This window comes from Sminthopsis crassicaudata, chromosome 3 (genome assembly GCF_048593235.1).
Source record: "Sminthopsis crassicaudata isolate SCR6 chromosome 3, ASM4859323v1, whole genome shotgun sequence".
Lineage (NCBI taxonomy): Eukaryota > Metazoa > Chordata > Mammalia > Dasyuromorphia > Dasyuridae > Sminthopsis > Sminthopsis crassicaudata.
The window spans coordinates 122,360,957-122,387,034 of record NC_133619.1 but is presented as its reverse complement, the minus strand read 5'-3'; the positions used below and the strand labels follow the sequence as shown (position 1 = coordinate 122,387,034).

The 26,078-nt window shown below is 33.7% G+C and overlaps 1 protein-coding gene across 1 annotated transcript in view; it reads left to right on the top strand.

The window, feature by feature from the left end:
• Window positions 1–2,233: 2,233 nt before the first annotated feature.
• The window catches only part of EDNRB (endothelin receptor type B), a 154,012-nt gene continuing 130,167 nt past the window's right edge, over window positions 2,234–26,078 (top strand). The window contains exons 1-2 of the mRNA XM_074299316.1: window positions 2,234–2,341; window positions 3,378–3,474. The gene's annotated coding sequence lies outside the window, so the exon portion shown is untranslated. The remainder of the gene's footprint in view (window positions 2,342–3,377; window positions 3,475–26,078) is intronic.

Sequence of the window (26,078 nt, the reverse complement as noted above, 5' to 3'; positions counted from 1 at the left end):
GGACAAAATAGCTAAAACCCATCTAACTTTATTTAATTATGTGTGTTTTTGGAGGAGGGGAAAAGAATATTTTACCTGCAAAACTCAAATCTATATTTCTCTTTCTACCATCCTAATGTCCTTTCCAATATCAATATTTTCCTCTTAGGAGATACCTCTTGTATTTCATTATTTCTCTCTGATATAGTGTATTAATAAAATTGGTTATACAACATGGCATCAGGAAGTCCTGGGCTGAAATTCTATGTCTATATTAACTGTGTGACTATTGGAACATTTCTTTTGAACCTCAGTTTCCTCACCTCTAAAATGTGGATTATAAGAACCACAGGCCTATAAGAACTAAAGGCCTAAAATATGAAAATATAGACAAAGCACTTGCAATGTTTAAGTGGCTACATAACTGGAATTTATTACTATCTCATTCTAAATGATGTAAATGCACTAGTCTCTGGACCTTCTTTAACAATGATATCCTCTGACCTTCACCATAACCCTCCCTCAAATCTCGATTCTGAGTCTGCTAATTACACAATAAGCCAGAACTTCAATGGCCATTGTTTTTGGATTTAGGTACCTTTTGTTTTATAATTGGAAACAAAAAACAAAATAAGAGGTTACAGCCAGGGCTTGGCTTTCCTAGCTAATTTGGACTGACACTGCATTATCCCTTGGCAGGCCTGACACTGCTGCTCTTCAGCAGTCCTCCAGGCCCCAGACTGTCTAGCCAGGTCATTTTTGAAGCCACTAAGTGACCCTGAGCAAGTGTTAAGTTGGCTCTTTTTAATGGGCACAAGATAATGAGGAACAAAATTAAATGAGCCAAGTGGACTACTTCTGGTTAAGTGGCGCCTCTTCTCCCCTCACCTCTTGCACCTTGTTCCAATAGAAGTCCCTCACCTTTACAACCCATTCTTAGTGGAATTATTTACCTTGCATATCCAATGAGAGAAGGATGTACATAATATAGTTATTGTTCTTAAAATCTACTTGAGAAGGCAGCCTTTTTTATCGCTAACAATAATTAAACTAAAATATCAATTTTAAAATGACTAAGACTTTATCTGCTAAAACATCTCTCTCTGTCTCTGTCATTCTGTCTCTCTATTTCTCCTCCTTCCTTCCCTCCATTTTTCCATTTCTCCCTCTCTTCATTTTCCCTCTCTTCTTTTGCTCCCTTCCTTCTCTTTCGCTTCCCTCCTCTTCTCTCTCTCTCTCTCTCTCCCACTCTCTTTCTTTCTGTCTGTCTGTCTCTCACTATTTCTCTCTCCGTCTCTGTCTGTCTGTCTGTATCTCTCTCATACACACATACCATATATACACACACATTTTCAGTATTACAAAAAAGGCTCTCTGTGTTTCCTTCTCATTTATCATGTGGTATAGTGGAAAGAACCCTGGACTAAGAAACCTAAGGATTAATCCAATAATTCTTTAAGATTCTTAATCCTAAAAACTGGATTGGAATACTAACTCTCCTAATTACCTGCATGAAACTTGTACTGAGCCTCAGTTTCTGACAACATAAAAATGTAGGAGTTGGACTAGATGCTTGCCAAGGTCCCTGGACAAGTCCTGTGAAGCTACAATAAAATCACATTTTTTCACATATAAGGCCTGATTGCAGATCTGGTCTGTAAAAAAGGTGTATCTTAGATAAAGGAAGCAATTTCTACTAGGAATGCAGTAAAAATGAATAACTTTTAAAATATATATACTGGGGGGGGTTGTTACTATTTTTAAATTTTATTTTAAAAAAACAAATTCTACTCTCATGTATTGTCAAAAATCAGAGAATTTATTATATGAATCACAATTTCATTGAACACATAGAATGAATGAATTTATGTCCAAATGGAGAACACTTGAAATTAGTTCACTAGTAATCTCTAAAGTTTATTTCAATTACTTAATCAATCCTTAAAAAAAACCTTTTCCCAAGTATGTAATAACTAGTAACCCCAAATCTTTTTTTTTTTCAATTATCCTACCAAGCTTTTAAAAACCTTCATTCATTTGGAAGAAAGATGAATAGATAACACCTATCCTCAAACAAACAAAACTTGGGGTTGTGTGCTCTTCTGTGCATATCTGTGTTTAGCTAGTATGGTTCTATATATTTGTTAGAAGTATGTGTTCTTTTAATGCTACAAACAGTTGCATCAGCCACTCTAAAGCATGTTTTAGAGAGCTTTTACATAGGGTGGATGTTAGCTAAATATTTATAGACAAAGCTGATGAGCCTCTTCTTTTTAAATTCATGTTAGTCTGTCTTACAGATCCTCAGACTCAGAATGCTGCAGATTTTTTCTTTCCACTGATTCCAAGGAAGAACTTGAAGGTAAATCAATTATCCCTTTCATATCTCAACTTTCTTCATCAGAGTTTTCATGTATCTGGTACCTACATAAGAAATTAAATGGAAATTTGAAGGAAGTTTTGAGGAAGCAGCAAATGAGACATGAAAGTCATTAGATGACATAGAAAATATTTAGAAACTTAGAAATGCATAAAATGTATAGTATTTATGATAGCAACATATTTTATCTTTTAATACTATACTAATTCAGAATTCTTCTCTGATATGAAAGGAAAGCCAAAAATATATGTGGATTTTCCAGATTGCAGGGACTCTGTGCACCTAACCCTAACTCCCATTATGTAAAAGGAATAACTTTATAATCAAGAGGATCTTTTTTCCCATTCATTTAATTTTGGATGGCTGAGACTGGAGAGAGGGAGAGTGAAAAAAGATAGGATAGAGTTTGCAGACTAATTTTGTCCAGGAGATGTTTATATGCTAAAAGTAAACTTATGAAGTATATTCTTTTTTGTATTTTATTCCAGGACTAGGTCTGTAATGCTCACTCACTTTTTCTGACTTTGTAGATGTTCTCTCTTTCCTTCCACCATTGCTTATAAAAGTCAGTATATTAGCCCATTAACTTGAAGGAAGTTCATTTAACTTAAACATATCACTCATAGTTTGTTATGTCTACTCTTTTAAAAAAATCTTTTTAGATTACTTCTTTCCATTTCTCTTGCCACTAAATACAGTATTCTCCTTAACAACCCACAGCTGATTCATAAGTTCAATGTGTGTTTAAAGAAAAGTTCATTTAGAAGCCATGTAAAATGTTAACTGTCAAGAGGAGAAAAGAGGGATGTTGTTCAACAGTCCATATGGGCTGATCTGTTTAAGAATGGTTTATTTTTAACACTATTAAACATCAATGACCTCTCACTGGCTTAAAGGGATCCATAGAATCCTTTAAATTTGGACCTGGAGTATCTCCAAGAACCTGTTTCTTGTGTATCAATAGGATAAGTGTTGATATGATAACCTCTCACTTTGCACTCATCCTACTTTTTCCTAGGTGTCTCTACTAGCTCTCTGATTATGGGATGCTGAGTTGAACTTTCCCTTATATATTCATATTCCTGGGCCTGGCTTCCAGAATCAGTCATTTTCTGGTAACAGTGAGAGTTTTTGTTACTAATTACTCTCCCTGACATCTTCCCACACCCTCATCTCCATCTTTAATGAGAAAGAAAAACTGTGCAAAATACCCAAAGATGGAGCCTAGGAAAAAGAAACCTATGATTACCGTGCTGACAAGTTCACTTGAAATAGTACAGTACACATTGATAAGATATAATTCACTTGTAGTATTTCAAGGAAGAATGGGTAAAAAAGACCTGAATAAAAAAGAAGCTCACTAGTTTAACTCCTTTTTTTTTGACAAAGAATTAAAAAGACATTGGGGACCATTTCTGCTCTGTTCCAGGATGCATGATGTCCCCAGAGGCAATGACTTTTCAATTATAAGCTCCCAATATATGAAATGAAGTGCAATATTATTAAAATTCAGCAATATGATTTTTGATGACACCTAGATCCATTTGTTCAATGAGCTCATGTATCCATATGTTTAAATACAACCATATGTTTAAATAATTCATGGAACTACCTTATTTATATTGTCTAGAAATGACATGCTAGACTTCTTTTCATTCCTTTCCCAAAGGCCACTAAAGTTATTTCTCTAATAAGAATTCTATGGATATCACAAATAGCAATTAGGATTAGCAAATAAAATTCATTTAGATATAGATGTCAGCCAGTTCACATTTTATAGTAAAGCAGATTGAAGCAACAAACGAAAGGAATTATTAATCACCGACTACTTAAAAACCAACTCATATTTATTAAGGACCTTCTTAGTATAAAACATTTGCATCACTTTCCTAAATTTTTTTAAAATGTTGTTTCCATATTATTGGTATTAAAGGTTTTCAAATTATATTTTCTGGGGAGACTGACTCTGCCTAACACAGAGAAAAATAATGGGTATATTGGATAACCTAGGTAAAATCTGAACATTCTAGAGATTTGTGATCTCATTGACACATCTCCTCAGTCTTAGTCTACTCCTGCCCCTGTCCTCCAGTAAATCCTACAGAGCAGTTCCACTCAACATGCTTCAAACTTTCCTTCAAATCTCTTCATATTGCATGGATGGCAATGGAATATGCTTTAATCTTACAACATGACCAACCCATTTCCTTTTCATTCTATTTGCTAATAAGAAATCTATATAGTGGGGAGGGTTTCATGCAGTGTTCATGACTAACCAGACAAAATCTACCATGAGTAGAAGTGTTTTTTGATGCAAAGCATCATAGTGATGGTACATATATGTGGAATGCATAATGAAATAAACAGAGAATAGCAAAATTACTAAATAGACAAGTAATTTAATTTGTTAAATAAAGTTAAATAACTGTGTTTCATAAGTACTAGAAACAATGCTGAGATTGTATGCCCAGGTTGGTTATGAACATTCTTAAATACTGTGTGTACCCTTAGTTAGTTGTTTACTTCTGAACCATGCCATGTATCCTAGCCACCTCCACATTTTCAGTGCTTCTCTTGAAAGGTCAATTGCCCCCACTTTGGAAAGTGTCTGTTAGAATGTGAACTTCTTGAGGTAAAAGATAATGTTTTTGCATTTATTGCCATAGCACTTAACATAGTGCTTGCCTCATAATAACAGTTTACTAAATACTTATCGACAGATTGATGGTCACAATGTATTACTTTAATTTTTCTATCATCAGGCCTTGTATAAATTGGAAGAGTAGGCTTTCTGACTCTACTAAATTATACGATTCTTTTCTAGTTCAGGTAGTTGTGGAAGTACAACCACTGTACTAATAGTAATAATATACTTACGCTAATACCCCAAGATTCTACTGTTTCTTTTCTAGGTGCTTTCCTGATACAATCCCTATATTTCCATTTCTATAACTTTCCTATGGAAAGGGGGAAGTAGACTCAGCATTATTTATGAGTGAAGCATCTCTTCCCATTGCAAAGAAAGATCTCTTAGTTTTGTTATTGGAAAGTGTTTTTGTTCATTAATAATTATACTTTATTAATCAACTCTGCATCTTCTGAGAGAAGTATAATAATCAATTTCCAAATACTACCATCAACTGTTTTTATACCAAGAATTTTTGAGTGATTAGTGGTAATGAGTATTTTATATCCCCCCCCTCCACACACAGAGTTGTTACTAGATTTGAACTTGCTTTTGACTATTAGTACATCCATGTAAATATACTACAACCTTTCTCAATATTTTTATAATATTCTTATTTCTACTCTCTGTGTCTACCCCTACCATTAAAAAGACTTTTTAAAATTTTTATTCATTATGTCACATACCTTTTCTTTTTTTCTTTTTCTTTTTTGTTACTTTATTTTTTTTTATTATAGCTTTTTATTTACAAGATATATGCATGGATAATTTTACAGTACTGACAATTGCAAAACCTTTTGTTCCAATTTTTCCCCTCTTCCCCCCCACCCCTCCCCCAGATGGCAGGTAGACCAATGCATGTTAAATATCACATACCTTTTCTATATCTACAAATCCCATTTTGTTCACATTTTAATTGAGATTGTATCCTATAAATCAATATGGCAATATGTAGCAAATACAGTAGAACATACATGGAAATTAGTATTAGTACGAAGCAATATACATAGGCCCATGCACAGATAGATAGCAATAGCTGCACACCATACTCTAAAAATTAGCATATGAATAGTTAAGCAATATCCAGTCACATTGTTAAATAACCATCATTTTATCAATATCACATAGCTCAATGCATTAATACTGAGCAGAATTCACAATCTAATGTAGTTATACTACTATGAAATAGAATGCAGCTACCACTGAAGAAGAAATTCTGTAATCGGGAGATATATCCCAGGACAAGGGCGTGGAGTGAGAATAAAAGCCAGGAAATGTTTCAAGACTGAAATATGTAAAGAAAAACAGAATAGGAAAATTTTGAGAAAGAAAGGGAGTGATTGAATGCAAAGGTAATAACAGCTGGAAGGATCATGAACCTTGGAGAAGTACTTGATCTGAACTTTGTAAGAGACTACGATTCTAAGAGGGGGAAGTGAGGAGACAGTATATTTATTTCCAGTATGGGGACAGTCTGCAGCAGCACAGAGATGGAAGACAGGATTCCTGTGTGAGGGACAAGAAGGCCAGTTTTTCTGAATTATAGATAGCATAAAAGAAAGCATTGTCTGCAAAGTAGGATGAATCCTGGAGACCACCATCTTGGTAATGTCTGATTGGGCGCAATGTCCGCTAATTCAATTTCCTTCAGTGTTCATGACTAAAAGAGACAAAATCTACCATGAGTAAAATTCTTTTTTTTTTTTTTTTTTTTGGTGCAGAAACCAACAGAACTAAGAAGGAATAAAAGAACAAAGGAACATGCTTTACATTTTAAGCTGGGCCCAACTTTGATGATTGGAATACTCAGGAAATACATTTTGATATTCTTATTTTTTTCTCCTTTTGTGGTAGAACTTGGAAATTAAATCATTTACTCATTCTCTTATATAAAAGTTGTTGTGTTATACTGTCAAAGATATAGCATGTTCTACAGAGAGTTTAAATAGAAAAGAGATTTCTTATAAATGATGGTTTTTCAGAGGTTTTGTTTGTTTTTGGTTTTGGTTTTGGTTTTGGCTTTTTTGGTGAATGACATTGTACCAATTGCAGTATGCTAATTGTAAGTCCTAGAGATTGCTCAATAAAATCTATAATCTTTCATAAAAGTTTAGCCCAGCTATTCATAAAGTAAAAAACAAATCTATTGTCTAGGCTATGATATGTAGTTAGATGACCAATGAATAAAGTTTGTAAATATACCTGTCAAAAGATGAACTGTGAGATGAGCGTAGGATTGAGCAGAGGGAAGATTACAGACTAGATTGCTTTTGGGAAATAGGTCAGAGTTTTTAATGGTCCCAAGCTTTTCTCTTTTATATATGTATTTTTCTAGTGATATTATACTGCTATGAATTATGGAATACAAGAGACTCTGAAGAATCAAATTTGAAGGTCACCCAAGGAACAAAGAGATATATGAGTAGCAACTTTATAAGGAATTGTGCCATAGAAGCAACTGGGGTATTACCATGTGACTATAGTATCTCAGGCTATCACTTATCTGTCTGTAACCTATTTATCTATAATATAGGTTTAACAATAATGGTTCATATTTATATCATGTTGTAAGGTTTGCAAAATGCATATGCTACTTTGATTCTCACTACAATCTTTTGAAATAGGTGCTATTAATTTCTTTATTTTACAGATAAGGAAACTGAAGTTCAGAAAGTTTAAATGACTTATCTTGAAGGAAAGAACAAAAAATTATTTATATTTGTAGATGATATAGATGATGTAAAAATTAAAATATTCTTCATCAAATAGGAAGATAACTACAAATAGTAACAAAAATAAAAAATTTTAGGAGAATTTATACAATAAACGCTAATCATACATTAACCCAGATAAACAAAGATTCTTCTAATTCCATTGTAACAACACTTTGATGCAGAAAATCAATGTTATTTTCAGTTTTTAAAGTCATTGTCTTTAAAAACAAGTGGGCTTTTAATTTAAATCAGGAGCACTTAACCTATAATTCATGGATCCCTATGAAGCCCATGGATGAGATTTCAGAGGGCCTATGAACTTGGAATAGAAAAAATGATCTTTATTTTCACTAACCTTTAACTAAAATTTAGCATTTCCTTCAATTATTTAAATAAATTATTCTGAGAAGTGGTCCATAGGTTTCACCAGACTGCCAAAGGGCTCTATGACACACAAAAAGATTAAGAACCTCTTATTTAAATGGATTTAAGTTGTTCATTCCTAAAATTATGAAAGAAATTAGACTGAGAATAAAATTTAATCATTTTTATAAGTAATTCAGCCCCAAAAAACCCACTTTTACACTACCTAAAGAGAAATTAATGGGGCTATTTTTGTTCAAATTATCTTCATAAACATTTCAAGTTTCCACTTTATTTTGGAGTTATTCCATATATTACTTTCTCTCAACTCAGTTTTGCTCTATATTTGTCAAGAGATACTAAATAGATTACCATATTAATCTCCTTAATTTATAAAAATCATTGCCATTGCATTATAAGATTCAAAAAAGATCCCAGAGGTCATCTAGTCCAACTCTCAGCTATCATTTCTAATAGTGGTCATCCAGTGTCAATCATGGATGGGGAAACTCAATAGCTTCCAGAATAGCCTATTTTAATATGGAATCACTCCAATTATCAGGAAAGTATTTGCTTGTTTTGTTTTGCTTTTTTCATTATACTTTAATGTGATTTTATTTTAATTGAGTTAATTAATTAATTAAATTTATTTAATACAAGTCAGCATATATAACATCAGCAATCTCTCCAATACAAATCTCAATTCAACTATATGTTGTACAACTCTGGTACTCCCATAAATATGCCACAGTAAATCCATCTAGCATGTTGAAGGAATTTTTCGGCATTCTCTTAACCTTGAATGGAACCAGTGTAGCTCAATATTTTGATTACCCTTCACTAATTTCTACACAGCTAGCCCATCTGCTTTTGTCTAATCATACATTCCTCAGATGACATCCTTGTCACTACAGCTGAGTTGTGAGAGTGGCAAGCAACAGCTGTAAACATAAAGGAGTTTACCAGCATTTTTCTCACTCTGATGCTGTATACAAACACCAGATAACAACAGACAGAAGCAATTTCCCTGGGTTGATGTTCAGATTGGTTCATTATTCAGCATTTACAGATTAACTTGGAAGGAGGATAAGTGCAGTGAATTGTCTTTTTGTTGATGCATTATAGTTCCAGAAATCTGGCATTCCTGGGATGATTTCCCCATGTGTATCTGTGTATATCTGTGGTATCAGGGGAAGTTTTGCAAGTCAGGCCATTCTATGCAAAGTCTTGGGTATGAAGAATACCCAGGGTTTTAGGTGCTGATAACTGATAGATTTGTATCATGGGCTAAGCAACAGAAATATCCTTGGTATTTTGGGGGATTTATCAATGCTTTCTTTGCCTTTTCCTGTTGCCTCAGGAATGCCTGTGTCAGAAATGATGGGACCTTGATATTTCATTCATTCCCTTGTATCCTTTCACCCAACACTAAAAGTGTGTGCTCCCCAGTCCAGCTCTCTTTCTCTAACTTTCTTCTACATTGGTACTATCTTTACCATTCCCTAAGAAAGGAAGGACTAAGTCTTGACCCAAGAGAAATTAGGAGATGGGAAGAAGGGTACCATAGCTAAAAATAGATTTATGAAAGGGTTAATTTCATTTTTATTCTACAAAGAGCTCATTTTATCCTTAGAGAACAGAACTTCTTTAACTAACATTAATTTAACCCAAATTCTTTTCAAAATGTTTCTGTATTTTTAAAATAATAATACCTAGCATTTATATAGCAGTTTAATTTAATAATAATGGCTGGCCTTTGTGTGGCACTTGAAGGTTTATAAAATGCTTTACAATTATTATCTCATTTAATCCTCGTCAGAACCCTGGAAGGAAGGTGCAATTATCCCCATTTTATAGGGCAAAGTTATTTTATAGGCAAGTTACTTACTTGCCTAGAATCACAATAGTAAGAATCGGATGTCAAATTTGCACCCAGATTTTCTAACTCCAGGTAATTTCTTCATCTACTGCCTTATGTAGCAGCTTAGGAATCTGCTTAGAAATCGTTAATTTCTTAGTTATGTTATGAACTTTTCATGGAAAATGTTATGATTATACTTGAACTTTGTAAGCAGGAATAATTAAGGCTCATTGGACTTAGTTCAAAATTAAATATATTTTCCTTAGTCACATTTTTGGAAACAAAACAAAATGTAAAGATTAAAAACAGCAGTTATATTTCAGAGATGGACCCATGTTACATCCAAACCTACACTATAGATAGTTGTAATGCCAGGATTTGATTGTATCTCTGAGGATACTAAATCACACAAAGCATTTTCACTCATAATTCAAATTACAGCCTTCAACTCTTAGTGGGTGTGTCTATTTGCAAGAGAGCTTTGGAACCTCTGGAACAATGTTGCCTACGGGAGCTGTGAGTGCTTGATATGTTAGTATAATACAGGTGCTTCCTGTTGGTACTCTGAGTTCCCATGTGAGAACCCGAAGGACTTCTGAGAACAAAACTTGCTATGCTTAATTATATTTAACCAGGGTGCTTCACAAAAAAAGTCATTGACCAAAAATAACATGTGTAAGTAATATTCAAGTTGTGATCCAAACCAGCAATAGCCCGGAAATTCAAAATTAAATCTGATCTCCACTTTTTTGTTGCCTTATTGTACCCAAGATTTACCAAGGTCAGAAATTAATTGGAGATGCTACAAAATAAACTGCAATATTTCAGATCAGAAAGGTCAAGAGGAAAACTTAGCTAACTGCTCATTCAAACACTTAATAGAGAATCATTATTCTGAATATGGAAATATGTTTTCCTTTTAATGGATGTTTCAAGGCCAAGTTGTAGTCAATTCAATGTAAGAAACATTAAATATCTACTATGCTTGACACTGGGTACTCAAAAAAAAAAAGTTGTTAGTGCTCCTATTCTCAAGAAGTTCCCATCTTCTAGGGAGAATATGATATACAAGGAGATAAAATATGAAAAAAGTTGAGGTAGAACTCATAAGACTTGGTAACTGACTGGACATTGGGGGAAGTCAAAGGAAAGTGAAGAAGCCAATATGACTCCAATATTTAGAGCCTGAAAGACAATAAAGGACAGAATTCTTCATTTATCTCTGAGCTGTCCTCTTGACACTGGGAGCTTTCTCTATAATGCCAGGTTTTTATCTCTCTCCACCATCCCTATTTTCAGGTTCCTTTTATATATTTTCTTTCCCCATTAGAATGTAAGTTCTTTTAGAATAGCAACTGTATTTCTTTCTTTTTGTATCTGTATTTCCAGTTTTCTCAACAGAGTCTAGCCTTTGACATTTTAATTTAAAATTTCTTCATTTTCAACACTTAAAAAATTTTTTTTAAATTCCAAATTTGTTCTCTCCCTCCATCCTTGCCCTATCTACTGAGGAGGCAAATGGTATGTTATGAAATGTGAAGTCATGCAAAATATAATTTTTAGCCATGTTTTTAAAGGCAAGAAAAAGAAAGAAAATTTTTGATTTGTAGTCATTGTTCTTCACTTCTCTCTGGAGGTGAATGCTATTTTTCATCTTGATTCTTTTGGAAATGTCTTGGATAATTTTATTAATTGGAGTAGCCAACTCTTTCTCTTATGATCATTATGGTTACTGCTATTGTACACAATAATCTCTCTGTTCTTTTCATTTCACTTTGTCTCAATTCAGAGATATCTTTCCACATTTTTCTGAAATTATTGCCTTCATTATTTCTTATAACATAATAATACTTCATCACAATATATGCCACAATTTGTTCAGTCTTTCCTTAATTGATGAGCACAACTTCAATTTCCAATTCTTTGACACTCCTTCCTCCCTCCCACACCTACTATAAATGTTTTCATTCATATATGTGTTATTCCTTTTAGTCATAGTCATAGTCAAAGACTATGCATAGTTTTGTAGTCCTTTGGATATAGTTCCAAATTCCTCTCTAAAATGACTGGAGCAATTCACAACTCTACCTACAACTATTTTCCTTCATCCCTTTCAATATTTGTTTTTTTTTTTCTGATAGTTAAGAGATAATGCCTAAAAGTTGTTTTAATTTTCATTTCCCTAATAAATAGTAATATGGAACATTTTTTCATGTGATTATAGATAGCTTATAGATAGCTTTGATTTTGTCTTCTGAAAACAATCTGCTTACATCCTTTGACTATCAACTGGGGAATGGTGTGTGGGTGTGTGTGTGTGTGTGTGTGTGTGTGTGTGTGTGTATGTGTATGTATATGATTATAAGTTATGCCATTCTTCAAACACAGATATTTAATCTAAGATGCTTGAGGCCATCAAGAAATCATCATATATTTGGAAGGATTTACCCTATGCACCAAGGCAGCTAAGTGTCACAGTGAATAGAGTATTGGGTTCAAAGTCAGGAAGGTATAGGTTTAAGTTTAAACATGGCCTCAGACACTCTCTGACTCTGGAAAAGTCACTTTATCCTATTTGCCTCAGTTTCCTCATCTATAAAATCAGCTGAAAAAGAAATGGCAAGTTGTTCTAGGATCTCTGCCAAGAAAAGCCAAAAAGGGGTCATAAAGAATCAGATATGACTGAAAATGATTAAACAATCCTATGAATAAATAAAAGGATAATTTTGTAGATCATATCTATATTTGGAAGGAATATTTTACAGTTGAGGAAAGTATATTGCCTAAAACTTAAATAACTTGTTCAAGAAAACATAATTTGTGAGTATTGGACATAAGAATTCAAATTCTTTCAACCTAGAGTGATTTTTTTCCTGTTATCACATTGGCTTGAAAAATCAAATGAAAATCCATGGATACCTCATAAAATAGTGATTTTAACATAGAATCTGAAAATTTTTAGCAATACTTTGAAAACCATATATAGTATAAAAATGTTTTTTTCCCCACAATCCTATCCATATTTTACTGTATGCATTTTAAAACATTATTCAGAGGAGTCCATAGGACACCCAAAGAGGTTCATGAATACCAAATAGTTAAGAACCCCTGTTATAAAACCAAAATCATATCACTTTTTATTCTAATACTTAAAACACCATTAAAATCTATAACATTCCTAAACATTCTGGGATTCCATTTAGCAAACAAACTAAATTATGTTTATGTTGGTGTTTCATCTGAGATTTACTTTCCAATTTACATGTATTTGTGTTTGATTTCCATGGATATTGTCTTCACCTCATTCTCAAGCCTTTTTATTTTTGAGAAGCTCTCAAAGATTTGATCCTGTTGCTAAGCACATGGATTCAGTATTCAGTCACTCCAGTTCTATTGGCCTTTCAGTTCTCAGACTTTCCTTATTAAAAGTTAGATCAGTTGCCTGTCATGCTTCCAAACCCAAGACAAATACATAGCATCTACTTTATGGAAATTGACTGAGCCCCCCCCCCATTTCACCCAAAGAGTTATACAAGTACAATTCTGTATTCTCCATTTTGAGGCACAAAGAAAGAGTCAGAGCCCACCCTGAACGTGACCTGCTGCACAAAATAGCTTTTGTTAGGAACTTTAGCAGCCCTTCTGATTTCTTCAAATCATCCATTGACAGAATTTCTTTTCCCACATGCATAATTTACAAGTCATCTAATTAATTTTTAATAAGTTAAACAATTGTAAAAATTAGTTTCTGGCCTTTAAAAAGACAAAAATTAATTTTTTTTCCAACTCCGTCTGAAATATATTCTTTCCACCAGATGTTGAACATAGTACTCCTACTTGAGTTCTGGTTTTGACCTTACATTGAACAGAGAGGGCTTACCATTAAAAGCTTATTGTAAAGTCAACTATCTGGCCAGACAAAAGCATCCACATTATGTGCACAGTTCTGAGTGGAAGACTGCTTAAGGGAAAATTCTATACCACATGATAAATCATTGACCTTTTGCCTCTGTCCATTACAGAAAGAGAGTACCCCTCTTCCAAAGCCATTTATAGAGCATTTAACAAGGACTGATAGTGTTAGGCTGTTCATACACTATAGCTGTTTTTAAATAAAAAGGGCAGTTATAGAGAATAGCAATGTTTCTGAAAGAAAGAAGGAAAAACAAATTAATACCATACCTTCTCCTATCAATATATAATCCATAGTTTTCAAATCATGATTAAACCACGCACTGCTCATACTGGACTAATTAGTTAGAAAAGTTAAACAATGAATTGTGCGCTATGATAGATGATAACTTTTATGTAATTCCATAATCTGTCTATTTTTATCTAAGAAATTCTCTTATTTCACACCCTGAATTAAATACTTTTAGACTTAAGTATTGTATGAGTTCAGTTGTTGACCAAAAGCTGAAAAAAATAATAATTTCAAATAGGATACTTTCTTTTGGTTCAGTTACTCTCAACCCCTTTGCAGGGGAACCAGAATTTGGTAAATGATAGCCTTATTACCAAGAGAGGTCTTTAATAAGTGACTTTAGAGATAATTTATTTCATCTCTTCATCTAATAGAAAGAAATTGGCTTATAGTTTTGGAGTCAGCAAGACCTGAGCTGAAATTCAGCCTCAGTTACCTACTTGCTGTGTGAACTAAGTCTACCTGACTTCGTTTCCTCATCTATAAAATTGGAAAAGTAATAGGAAAAAAATATATATATATATATATATCTCCCAAGGTAATTGTGAGCTTCTAATAAAATATTCCACATCTTAAACACTATATTAATCCTAGCTATTATTATTATTTAGAGATTCCCTACAGTATCCTTGAAAAGTAATCACTTAACCTTGACCATATTTGGAGATGGAGAACATTATTTTTTAAACCAGCGTTTTCAATTTTGGGATAGCTCTATAACAAAAATAATAATGAAAATAATAAACATAAATGTTAATATAGCATATTAAGGTCTATAAAATGTTTTACATTTATTTATCCCCATTTAAGCCCCACAATAACCCTAGGAGTTAGGTGCTACGTGCTAAGCATATTATATATGTATACATTTATAATGTGTGTAGGTATGTATATAAGTTAAGGTGTATTACTTGCAAGATGATATACTAATGACAAACTCAAGATAAAAAACCATTCTGATTCTAGGTCTGGAATTCTATTCATTTATTTGTATTGAATCAAAATGTGTTTCCTTAAATTAATGTAAATTAGACCAACAGTTGTTCCCCAATATATCAGTGGCCAAAGGATATAAATAAACATTTGTTAAAAGAGCAATTATATGACATTCATAATCATATGAAAGATTGCTCCAAATCACTAATAAAATGAGAAATTAAAATAAAAACATATCAAAGTCTTCAGATGCCAAATATAGATATAGTCTATTTTGGAAGGGTTAAGGAAAATTACATATACTAATAGATTGTTGTTGTAACTATATATTGATTCAATCTTTATTTTTTTAAAATTAATTTTATGATTATAACATTTTTTGACAGTACGTATGCATAGGTAATTTTTTACAACATTAGACTTTGTACTCCCTTCTGTTCTGAATTTTTCACCTCCTTCCCTCCACCCCCTCTCCTAGATGGCAGGCATTCCCATATATATTAAATATGTTATAGTATATCCTAGATACAATATATATGTGCAGAATCGAATTTTGTTGTTGTTGTTGTTGCAAAGGAAGAATTGGATTTGGAAGGTAAACATGACCTGGGGAGAAAAACAAAAAAATGCTAACAGTTTACACTTATTTCCCAGTGTTCCTTCTCTGGGTGTAGATGATTCTGTTCATCATTGATCAATTGGAATTGGATTAGCTCTTCTCTATGTTGAAGATATCCACTTCCACCAGAATACATCCTCATATAATATTGTTGTTGAAGTGTATAATGATCTCCTAGTTCTGCTCATTTCACTCAGCATCAGTTCATCTAAGTCTCTCCAAGCCTCTCTATATTTATCCTGCTGGTCATTTCTTACGGAACAATAATATTCCATAACATTCATATACCATAATTTACCCCACCATTCTCCAATTGATGGGCATCCATTCATTTTCCAGTTTCTAGCCACTATGAAAAGGGCTGCCACAAACAAACCCTTTCCTTTCTTTAGTATTTCCTTGAGATATAAGCCCAGTAGTAGCATTGCTGGATCAAAGGGTATGCACATTTTGATAACTTTTTGGGCATAATTCCAGATTGCTCTCCAGAATGGTTGGATTCTTTCACAACTCCATCAACAATGCATCACTGTCCCAGTTTTCCCACATCCCCTCCAACATTCATCATTATTTTTTCCTGCCATCTTAGCCAATCTGACAGGTGTGTAGTGGTATCTCAGAGTTGTCTTAATTTGCATTTCTCTGATCAATAGTGATTTGGAGCACTCTTTCATATGAGTGGAAATAGTTTCAATTTCATCATCTGAAAATTGTCTGTTCATATCCTTTGACCATTTATCAATTGGAGAATGCCTTGATTTCTTATAAATTAAAGTCAATTCTCTGTATATTTTGGAAATGAGGCCTTTATCAGAACCTTTAACTGTAAAAGATGTTTTCCCAATTTGTTACTTCCCTTCTAATCTTGTTTGCATTAGTTTTGTTTGTACAAAAGCTTTTTAATTTGATGTAATCTAAATTTTCTATTTGGTAATCAATAATGAGCTCTAGTTCTCCTTTGGAAACAAATTCCTTCCTCCTCCACAAATCTGAGAGGTAAACTATCCTATGTTCCTCTAATTTATTTATGATCTCGTTCTTTATGCCTAAATCTTGGATCCATTTTGATCTTATTTTAGTATGTGGTGTTAAGTGTGGGTCCATGCCTAGTTTCTTCCATACTAATTTCCAGTTTTCCCAGCAGTTTTTGTCAAATAATGAATTCTTATCCCAAAAGTTGGGATCTTTGGGTTTGTCAAACACTAGATTGCTATTTTTATTCACTATCTTGTCCTGTGAACCTAACCTATTCCACTGATCAACTAGTCTATTTTGTAGCCAATACCAAATTGTTTTAGTGACTGCTGCTTTATAATATAGTTCTAGAACAGGTACAGCTAGTCCACCTTCATTTGATTTTTTTTCATTACTTCCCTTGAAATTCTTGATCTTTTGTTCTTCCATATGAATTCTGTTGTTATTTTTTCTAGGTCATTAAAATAGTTTCTTGGGAGTCTGATTGGTATAGCACTAAATAAATAGATTAGTTTAGGGGGTATTGTCATCTTGATTATATTCACTTGCCCTATCCAAGAGCACTTAATGTCTTTCCAATTATTTAAATCTGACTTTATTTTTGTGGCAAGTGTTTTGTAATTTTGCTCATATAATTCCTGATTTTCTTTTGGTTGATATATTCCCAAATATTTTATACTATCGACCGTTATTTTGAATGGAATTTCTCTTTGTATCTCTTGCTGTTGAGTTGTGTTGGTAATGTATAAAAATGCTGAGGATTTATGTGGATTTATTTTATATCTTACAACTTTGCTAAAGTTCTAAATTATTTCTAATAGCTTTTTAGCAGAGTCTTTGGGGTTCTTTAAGTATACCATCATGTCATCTGCAGAGAGTGATAGTTTGATTTCCTCATTATCTACTCTAATTCCTTGAATCTCTTTCTCAGCTCTTAATGTCAAGGCTAGCATTTCTAGTACAATATTGAATAGTAATGGTGATAGTGGGCTACCTTGTTTCAATCCTGATCTTACTGGGAAAGGTTCCAGTTTATCGCCATTACATATGATGTTTACTGATGGTTTTAAATATATGCTCCTTATTATTTTATGGAATAATCCATTTATTCCTATACTCTCAAGTGTTTTTAGTAGGAATGGATGTTGGATTTTATCAAATGCTTTTTCTGCATCTATTGAGATGATCATATGGTTTTTGTTAATTTGGTTATTGACATGGTTGATTATACTAATAGTTTTCCTAATATTGAACCAGCCCTGCATTCCTGGTATAAATCTCACTTGGTCAGAGTGTATTATCCTGGGGATGATTTTCTGTAGTCTTTTTGCTAATATTTTATTTAAGATTTTAGCTTCAATATTCATTAGGGAGATTGGTCTATAATTTTCTTTCTCTGTTTTCAGCCTACCTGGTTCAGGAATCAATACCATGTCTGTGTCATAAAAGGAATTTGGTAGGACTCCTTTAATCCCTATTTTTTCAAATAATTTATATAGCATTGGAGTTAGTTGTTCTTTAAATGTTTGGTAGAATTCACATGTAAATCCATCTGGTCCTGGGGATTTTTTCTTATGGAGTTCGTTAATAGCTTGTTCTATTTCTTTTTCTGAGATGGGACTATTTAGACTACTTACTTCTTCCTCTGTTAATCTGGGCAAGTTATATTTTTGAAGGTATTCTTTCATTTCATTTAAGTTATTGAATTTATTGGCATAAAGTTGGGCAAAATAGCTCCTAAATTCTAATTTCCTCTTCATTAGTGGCGAGTTCTCCCTTTTCATTTTTAAGACTATCAATTTGTTTTTCTTCTTTCCTTTTTTTAATCATGTTTACTAAGGGTTTGTCTATTTTGTTGGTTTTTTCATAGAACCAAGCCGTAGTTTTATTAATTAATTCAATAATTTTTTTTTTTTTACTTTCAATTTTCTTAATTTCACCTTTTATTTTTAGAATTTCAAGTTTCGTGTTTGTCTGGGTTTTTTAAATTTGTTCTTTTTCTAGAATTTTTAGTTGTAAGCCTAATTCATTGACCTTCTCTTTCTCTGTTTTATGCAAGTAGGCCTCTAGAGATATAAAACTTCCTCTTATTACTGTTTTGGCTGAATCCCACACATTTTGGTATGATGTCTCATTATTGTCATTTTCTTGGGTGAAGTTATTAATTATGCCTATGATTTGCTGTTTTATCCAATCATTCTTTAGTATAAGATTAGTTTCCAATTGTTTTTTGGTCTGTTTTCCCCTGGCTTTTTTTTTCCCCCTGAGGCTGGGGTTAAGTGACTTGCCCAGGGTCACACAGCTAGGAAGTGTTAAGTGTCTGAGACCAGATTTGAATTCGGGTCCTCCTGAATTCAAGGCTGGTGCTCTAGCCACTGAGCCACCTAGCTGCCCCCCCCCCCCCCACTCCTGGCTTTTTATTGAATGTAATTTTCATTGCATTGTGGTCTGAAAAGGATGCATTTACTATTTCTGCCTTACTGCATTTGATTTTGAGGTTTTTATGCCCTAGTATATGATCAATTTTTGTATAGGTTCCATGAACTGCTGAGAAGAAAGTATACTTCTTTCTGTCTCCATTTAGCTTTCGCCAAAGATCTATCATATCAAACTTTTCTAGTATCCTATTTACCTCTTTGGCTTCTTTCTTATTTATTTTGTGGTTTGATTTATCTAATTCTGAGAGTGCAAGGTTGAGATCTCCCACTATTATAGTTTTGCTGTCTGTTTCTTCTTGCAGCTCTCTTTATTTCTCTTTAAAGAATTTTGATGCTGCACCACTTGGTGCATATATGTTTAATATTGATACTGCTTCATTACCTATGCTACCCTTTAGCAAGATATAATGTCCTTCCTTATCTCTTTTAATTAGATCAATTTTTGTTTTAGCTTGATCTGAGATGAGGATGGCTACCCCTGCTTTTTTGGCTTCACCTGAAGCATAGCAGATTCTGCTCCACCCTTTTCTTTTATTCTGAATGTATCACCCTGTTTCAGGTGTGTTTCCTGTAAACAACATAAAGTAGGATTCTGGCTTTTAATCCAGTCTGCTAACTGCTTCCTCTTTATAGGGGAGTTTACCCCATTCACATTTATGGTTAGAATGACTAATTCTATATTGCTTGCCATCTTGTTAACCTCTGATTATGTTTTTTCTCCTTTCCTTCCCTCTTACCCCACTCCCCAGTATTAAACTTGTGAGTACCACTTGCTTTTCACAGCCCTTCCTTTTTAGTATCCCTCCCCCACCTTAAAGTTCCTCTCCCTATTTTACCCCTTTTCCTCACAATTTCTGTATTTCCTTCCCCTTAGCTTACTCCTTCCCACCCACTTTTCAATGAAGTTGAAGAAGTTTCACCATAAATCGAATATGTCTATTGATACACACTATGTCCATCCCCCTCCTTTCTTTCTCTCAGATATAATAGGTTACCTTTGCCTCTTCATGAGATGTAGTACTACCACTTTACACTTTTTTATGATATAATTTCCTTTCCACCTCTGGTTTCTAGGACAAATTATACATGTGTTCTTTACATATCTTTATGGCAGAAATATAGTTCTCAAGATTTCTTTTTACTTTTTTAGAAATATCTTGAGTTCTGTATTTGAAGATCAAACTTTTTGTGTAGATCTGGTTTTTTCTTCAAGAATAGATGGAATTCATTCATTTCGTTAAAAGTCCATCTTCTTCCCTGGAAATGGATGCTCATTTTTGCTGGGTAAGTTATTCTTGGCTGCATACCAAGTTCCTTAGCCTTTTGGAATATCATATTCCAGGCCCTGCGTTCCTTTAATGTGGACACTGCTAGATCCTGGATTATCCTTATTGTGGCTCCTCCATATCTGAATTGATTTTTTCTAGCAGCTTCCAATATTTTTTCCTTCGTCTGATGGTTCTTGAACTTAGCCACTATATTTCTTGGCGTTTTAATTTTAGGATCCCTTTCAGTAGGTGATCAATGAATTTTTTCAATGTTTATTTTATCCTCTGTTTCTAAAACATCTGGGCAGTTCTTTTTGATAATTTCCTGGAAAATAGTGTCCAGTCTCTTTTTTTTTTTTCCCACATTTTTCAGGGAGTCTGATTATTCTCAAATTGTCTCTCCTGGATCTGTTTTCCAGGTCTGTTGTCTTTCCAATAAGGTACTTGATGCTCTTTTCAATTGTTTCATTTTTCTGGTTTTGCTTGACTACTTCTTGGTTTCTCCTTGAGTCATTCATTTCTACTTGTTCGAGTCTAATTTTCAATGATCTATTTTCTTCACTCATTTTTTTTATATCTTTTTGTAATTGTCCAATTGAGTTTTTAAGTGAGTTTTTTTTCTTCTATGGAATTTTTTCCATTTCATCCATTTTATTTTTTAGAGAGCTATTTTCTTTTTCCAACTCACTAATTTTATTTCTCAGTGATTTGTTTTCTTTATCCACTCTGGATGACTTCTCCAGACTCTCTTGCCAAGCTTACCTTTCCTTTTCCCATTTCTCTTCTAGCTCTCTTATGAAAGCCTTTTTGATTTCCTCTATGAAAGTTTTGTGTATTGAGGAGCAGATCATATCCCTCTTAGGGGATTCCTCTGGAGACAGTCTGCTTTTAGTCTCCTCAGGGTTTGAAGTCTGCTCTCTATCCATATAGAAGCTGTCAATGGTTAGAGCCCTTTTAAATTTTTTGTTTATTTTGTCAGAGCGGGACTCAAAGAAAACAAATTGACAAGAGAAACAATTGGTCTGTTGGGGGGGGGGGGATAGATGGTATTACTGGGCATTCTCTACAGACTGCCGAAGACAGCAGGGAGGCAGTAAACTAATAGCACAGAGATGGCCTCACTGAGTCTGTGCTCTGAGGCTCTAAGAAAGTGCTGAGTCATTCTGGGTAGGAGTGGGGGTGGCTGGGTCCTGAGAGATGCTAGTTTTCTGGGGTTTTATTCTTCACCTCTGGTGTTTACACCTTCTCTGCTGCTCCTGGCTTGCTGCCAAGATGGAACATCCACACTGGGGTAAAAGTCATTTTGCAGAAATGGAAGAGATCGTACTCCTCCCCGCTCCAGTCTGGGTTGTGTGAGCTGCCTGCTTTGCTCTCTCTGCCTGCCCTCAGTCTGCACCCAGTCTGTTCGTCCCCTCCCTCAAGCAAACACAGACCTTTTCTGGTGAATTTCAAGGATGTCTTCTGTTGGCAATTATTTGTGGGGTTTTTTTCCAGTCAAGCATTAATTCTGAGGCTTGTCATGAAGTAAGTTCTGAGAGTAAATGTGGAGCTCAAGCAGCTGTTTGCCTCCTCCTTGTGGTTCAACCATTTTGTAAGCAACTTGCAAATATGCTATGAAGTTAATTAAAATGTTTATATCCTTTTGACAAAGATTTCATTGCTAACATTATGTCCCATGATAGTTAAAGAAAGGCATTAAAGAATGTTTAAACCAATTATGGTCCATGAATATAGTGATATGTAAGTATACCAAAAGAAATCATTATTATGAAGTCAGGAAATAATTATATGTGGAATATATTAAGGAGCATTGGGGGTAGAAAGAGAACTATATCTAATGACAAATGTAAAGAATACACATAAAACTGGAGTTTGGCTAATGACATTACTTGTAGTATTATTACAATTTGTGCAGGTATTACTTAGTACAAAAGTAATACAAAATGTAACCAGTACAAAGTAATAACACAAAACTAAGTACACAAAAAACTAAGTATAACTATATGTGTCGGCATTTATTAATATGTCAAGATGAGGGTTTGAAGAAGACAATATGGAGCTACTTGCAGCAGATCTGAAGAACTAGATCATGTTCATAACTCAGAGAATCTGCTGGAGTTTCTGTGACCTGAGAATTCCATCCCAGGGAAGTTTGGGGAATATGATTTCATCACTAACACCATGCAATGGCAGAGAGCAACTCACCAGATTTCTTAGAATCAAAGAACAAGATGAAGATAGAAAGAAAGCTCTGACCACAAAAAAGGAAGAAAGAAAGAGCACAGAGAAGGAAAGGAGAAGGGAAAAGAGAATGAAAAGGAACAAAAGAAGGGAGAGGGAGATGAAGGAAGGAAGAATAGTACAAGTAATGTCATAGCTAAACTCTACAGTTTCCACATCAAAGGAAAAAAAATACTTGAAAACATCAAGAAAGAAGCACTTGAGGTAATAAGAAGCCACAGACAGGATCACAAAGAACTGGAAACATCCACTAGAAATGAAAAAAAAAATAATGAAATGCAATATTCCAAAAGGAAAACAATATAGGTCTATATCCAAGAATAATTTATCCTGTGAAGTTGAGTATAGTCCTACAGAATCTCATCAAACAGAAAGATAATGGTCCCTTCAATAAACTGGAAGGAAGATTGTGATGGAGGACAGAGATTGATGACACCTGCTGGGAGCAATGTAGAACTTTAAGAGGATCAATGAAAATAAAGGTGGTGCAACCAGCAAAGTGGTTGTCTGGTTACATCTGCTAGGGGTAATGAATCACAGAGTAGGTAAATATATATCTATGGGAGTTTACATAACTCTTTAGAAGACATTGAAGAAAGCTTTTATGTTTATTATAGTAGGGGACTTTAAGCATTCCTGACTAAAAACAAACAAACAAACAAAGCTGAGATAAAAATAAAAGAATCAGGAAAAACCTAGAAAAGTAAATTTATTTGATTGGTTGGTTAGGACTTTATGATGAAGTAGTGCTAATATTATAATAGAGAGAAAAAACAAATGTCTTTTCAGTACCTAGGTATTTTCAAAGAGTTAAATTTAATGGAGTTAAATTCAATGGAGTTAAATTTAAATAAAAAATACAAAGGGACTTACAAAGCATATTAGTTCTGTTCTGAAGCTCTAGAGATATGAAAGAAGAAGAGAAAGGAATAATAAACTAATATAGAAAGAAGTAATAAGGAATGTAATAGGCTATTTCTCATAATTGGTTTGCAATGTAAGAAAGCCATACAAATATGGAAAAAGAGGTGGAGGGAATACTTCGAACTTCTCTTATTTGAAACAGAAAAGGAGAGCACACACAGAATCTTTTTTGGTAACAAATGAGTAAGTTAAGTAATTTCTCTTTACTCTTATCCATAATCCATACAGTCATCAAAATAATTTTCTGTGTGTATTTGACTCTCCTTTTCTGTTTCAAATAAGAGAAGTTAAATGGACTCCCTTATTCCATATTTGTATGTCTTTCTTACATTGCAGACCAATCACCAATAAAGCATAAAAGCTTTCTTCAATCTGTCTCCTAAAATTATATAAATTCCCATAGATATATTTTACCTGCTCTGTGATTCACTACCCTAGCAGGTGTAGTCAGACAACCAATCTTGTTGGTTGTACAGCTTTATTTTCATTGATCCTATTAAAGTTCTACATTGTTCCCAGCGGGTGTCATCAACCATTGTCCTCCATCACAATCTTTATTCCAGTTTATTGAAGGGACCACTGTCTTTCTGTTTGATGGAATCAACCCACTGGGAAGGACAAAACATATTGTCTTTGGGCACTCACTTACACTATATCCTTTTGCCACCACTCCTGATGGTGTCTGTACTCACAAAAGTTAAATAGGCTGTGCTACTTTCCAATTTCATGAGTTTCCCTACAACCAAATCCAGATTCAAATTTAGTGATCATATATTTTGATTCCAAAGTACCATAGATTTAGGTTTGGAAAAGATTTGAGAATTCATTTTGCCCTATTTTCCAATGTAGAGATAAGATGCCGAAGGTCACACAAGTAATAAATAGAATAGACAAGATTTTTTTTCCCTTTGCTATTCAAGGTTATTTATATTAGTTAAAGTTGTACACAACTCCTGTTCCTTATTCAATTGTATTTAGGGAAGAATAAGAAATATAAGTGGAGATGAAAAGGGAAGCTCTGTTCTTGCTTAGTTGCCTGAAAAGTATATTCTCAGGGTACACTATTCTTTTCTATAGAAGTAAAAAAGGGGAAAATCCTAGCAATGGATATGATTAATAATGAGCCTACACTGAGAGGTTAAACAGGTTTATTTTAAGTGGCAACATAAAGTGTTACTTAGAAGTGATTAAAGGGAACTTTATATTGCATTAGGAAAGTAATACAATTTAAAGATTAATTGGGCAACTAGATGATTCAGTGGATAGAATTCTGGGTCTAGAGTCAAGAAGCCTCATCTTCCTGAGTTCAAATACAACCTGAGACATTTACAAGCTGTATGACCATGGACAAATTGCTTAACTCTATTTAGTAAGTTATTAGCAAAATGAGCCAGAGAAAGAAATGGCAAACTAGTCTAGTATCTCTGTCCTCAAAAAACTCAGATGGGGTTACAAATAATTCGACTAACAAAATAAATGAACAATAACAACAAAGGCATGTCTCCTTTAAATTGTATCCCAATGCCCTAGCTTAGTATGTCAGCCCTTTGGAGGTCATAATTGAAGAATTTCATTTCACATAACATACAGAAACCAATAGAATAGAACAAAAAGCATTCCTTCCAGTTTCCAGATTGTATCCTTAATCTAGCTGAGAGAAGCCTATGACCATTCTTGCTAGAGAAATCCAGGAGAAATATTTATTAAGGTATTGGATTTCATTCCAACTCAAAGGTGAAGTACATAGATTATTTTTATTTCAAAATGACTTGTTTGTATTTGAAATATTGCCTTTGTTTTGGTTTTAATCCAAATAGTTTATATATTTAAAATAGGCAATCCTGGAGATGTCCAAACTGCTTTAAAAATGACCCAGGCCCTCTTCACTGGGAAAAAAAAAAAGTTTCAGATGGAAGAATGTAGAAGAATATGCCAATTATATAATAGGGCTTGACCCTGATGATACATAGAGATCCCTTCTTTCTGATTCTTCATAAAGATAATAACTATGAAGATGTCTCAAATGATTGAATCACTGCATTTTAAAAACTAAACTACACAAGAAAAAAGCCTTTATTTACTATATGCCAGCCACTGTACTAATACTTCACAAATATTATTTAATTTTACCCTCATAACAACGCTATGAAGTAGATGATATTATGATCCTGATTTCACAGTTGAGAAAATTGAAATAGACAAAAATTAAATGAATTGTCTAGGGTCCCACTGCTAGTAATTGCCTAAAGCCATATTTGAGCTCACCTTTCTGACTCTAGGCCCAGCATGCTAGCCATTTTACCACCTACTTACTCTTATGTACTCTTATTTGTATCATACTGAATTGTGAGCATGCCCTATTCCTTCTCACTTCTCCCTGATTTCATTGAATTTATTATGAAGACAGTCACTATCATTTGTATTCCCAGCTTGTAGGATCGCACATTTTTGAATGCAAGTGATTTTGAATCAATGCTCATTAAATTGAAT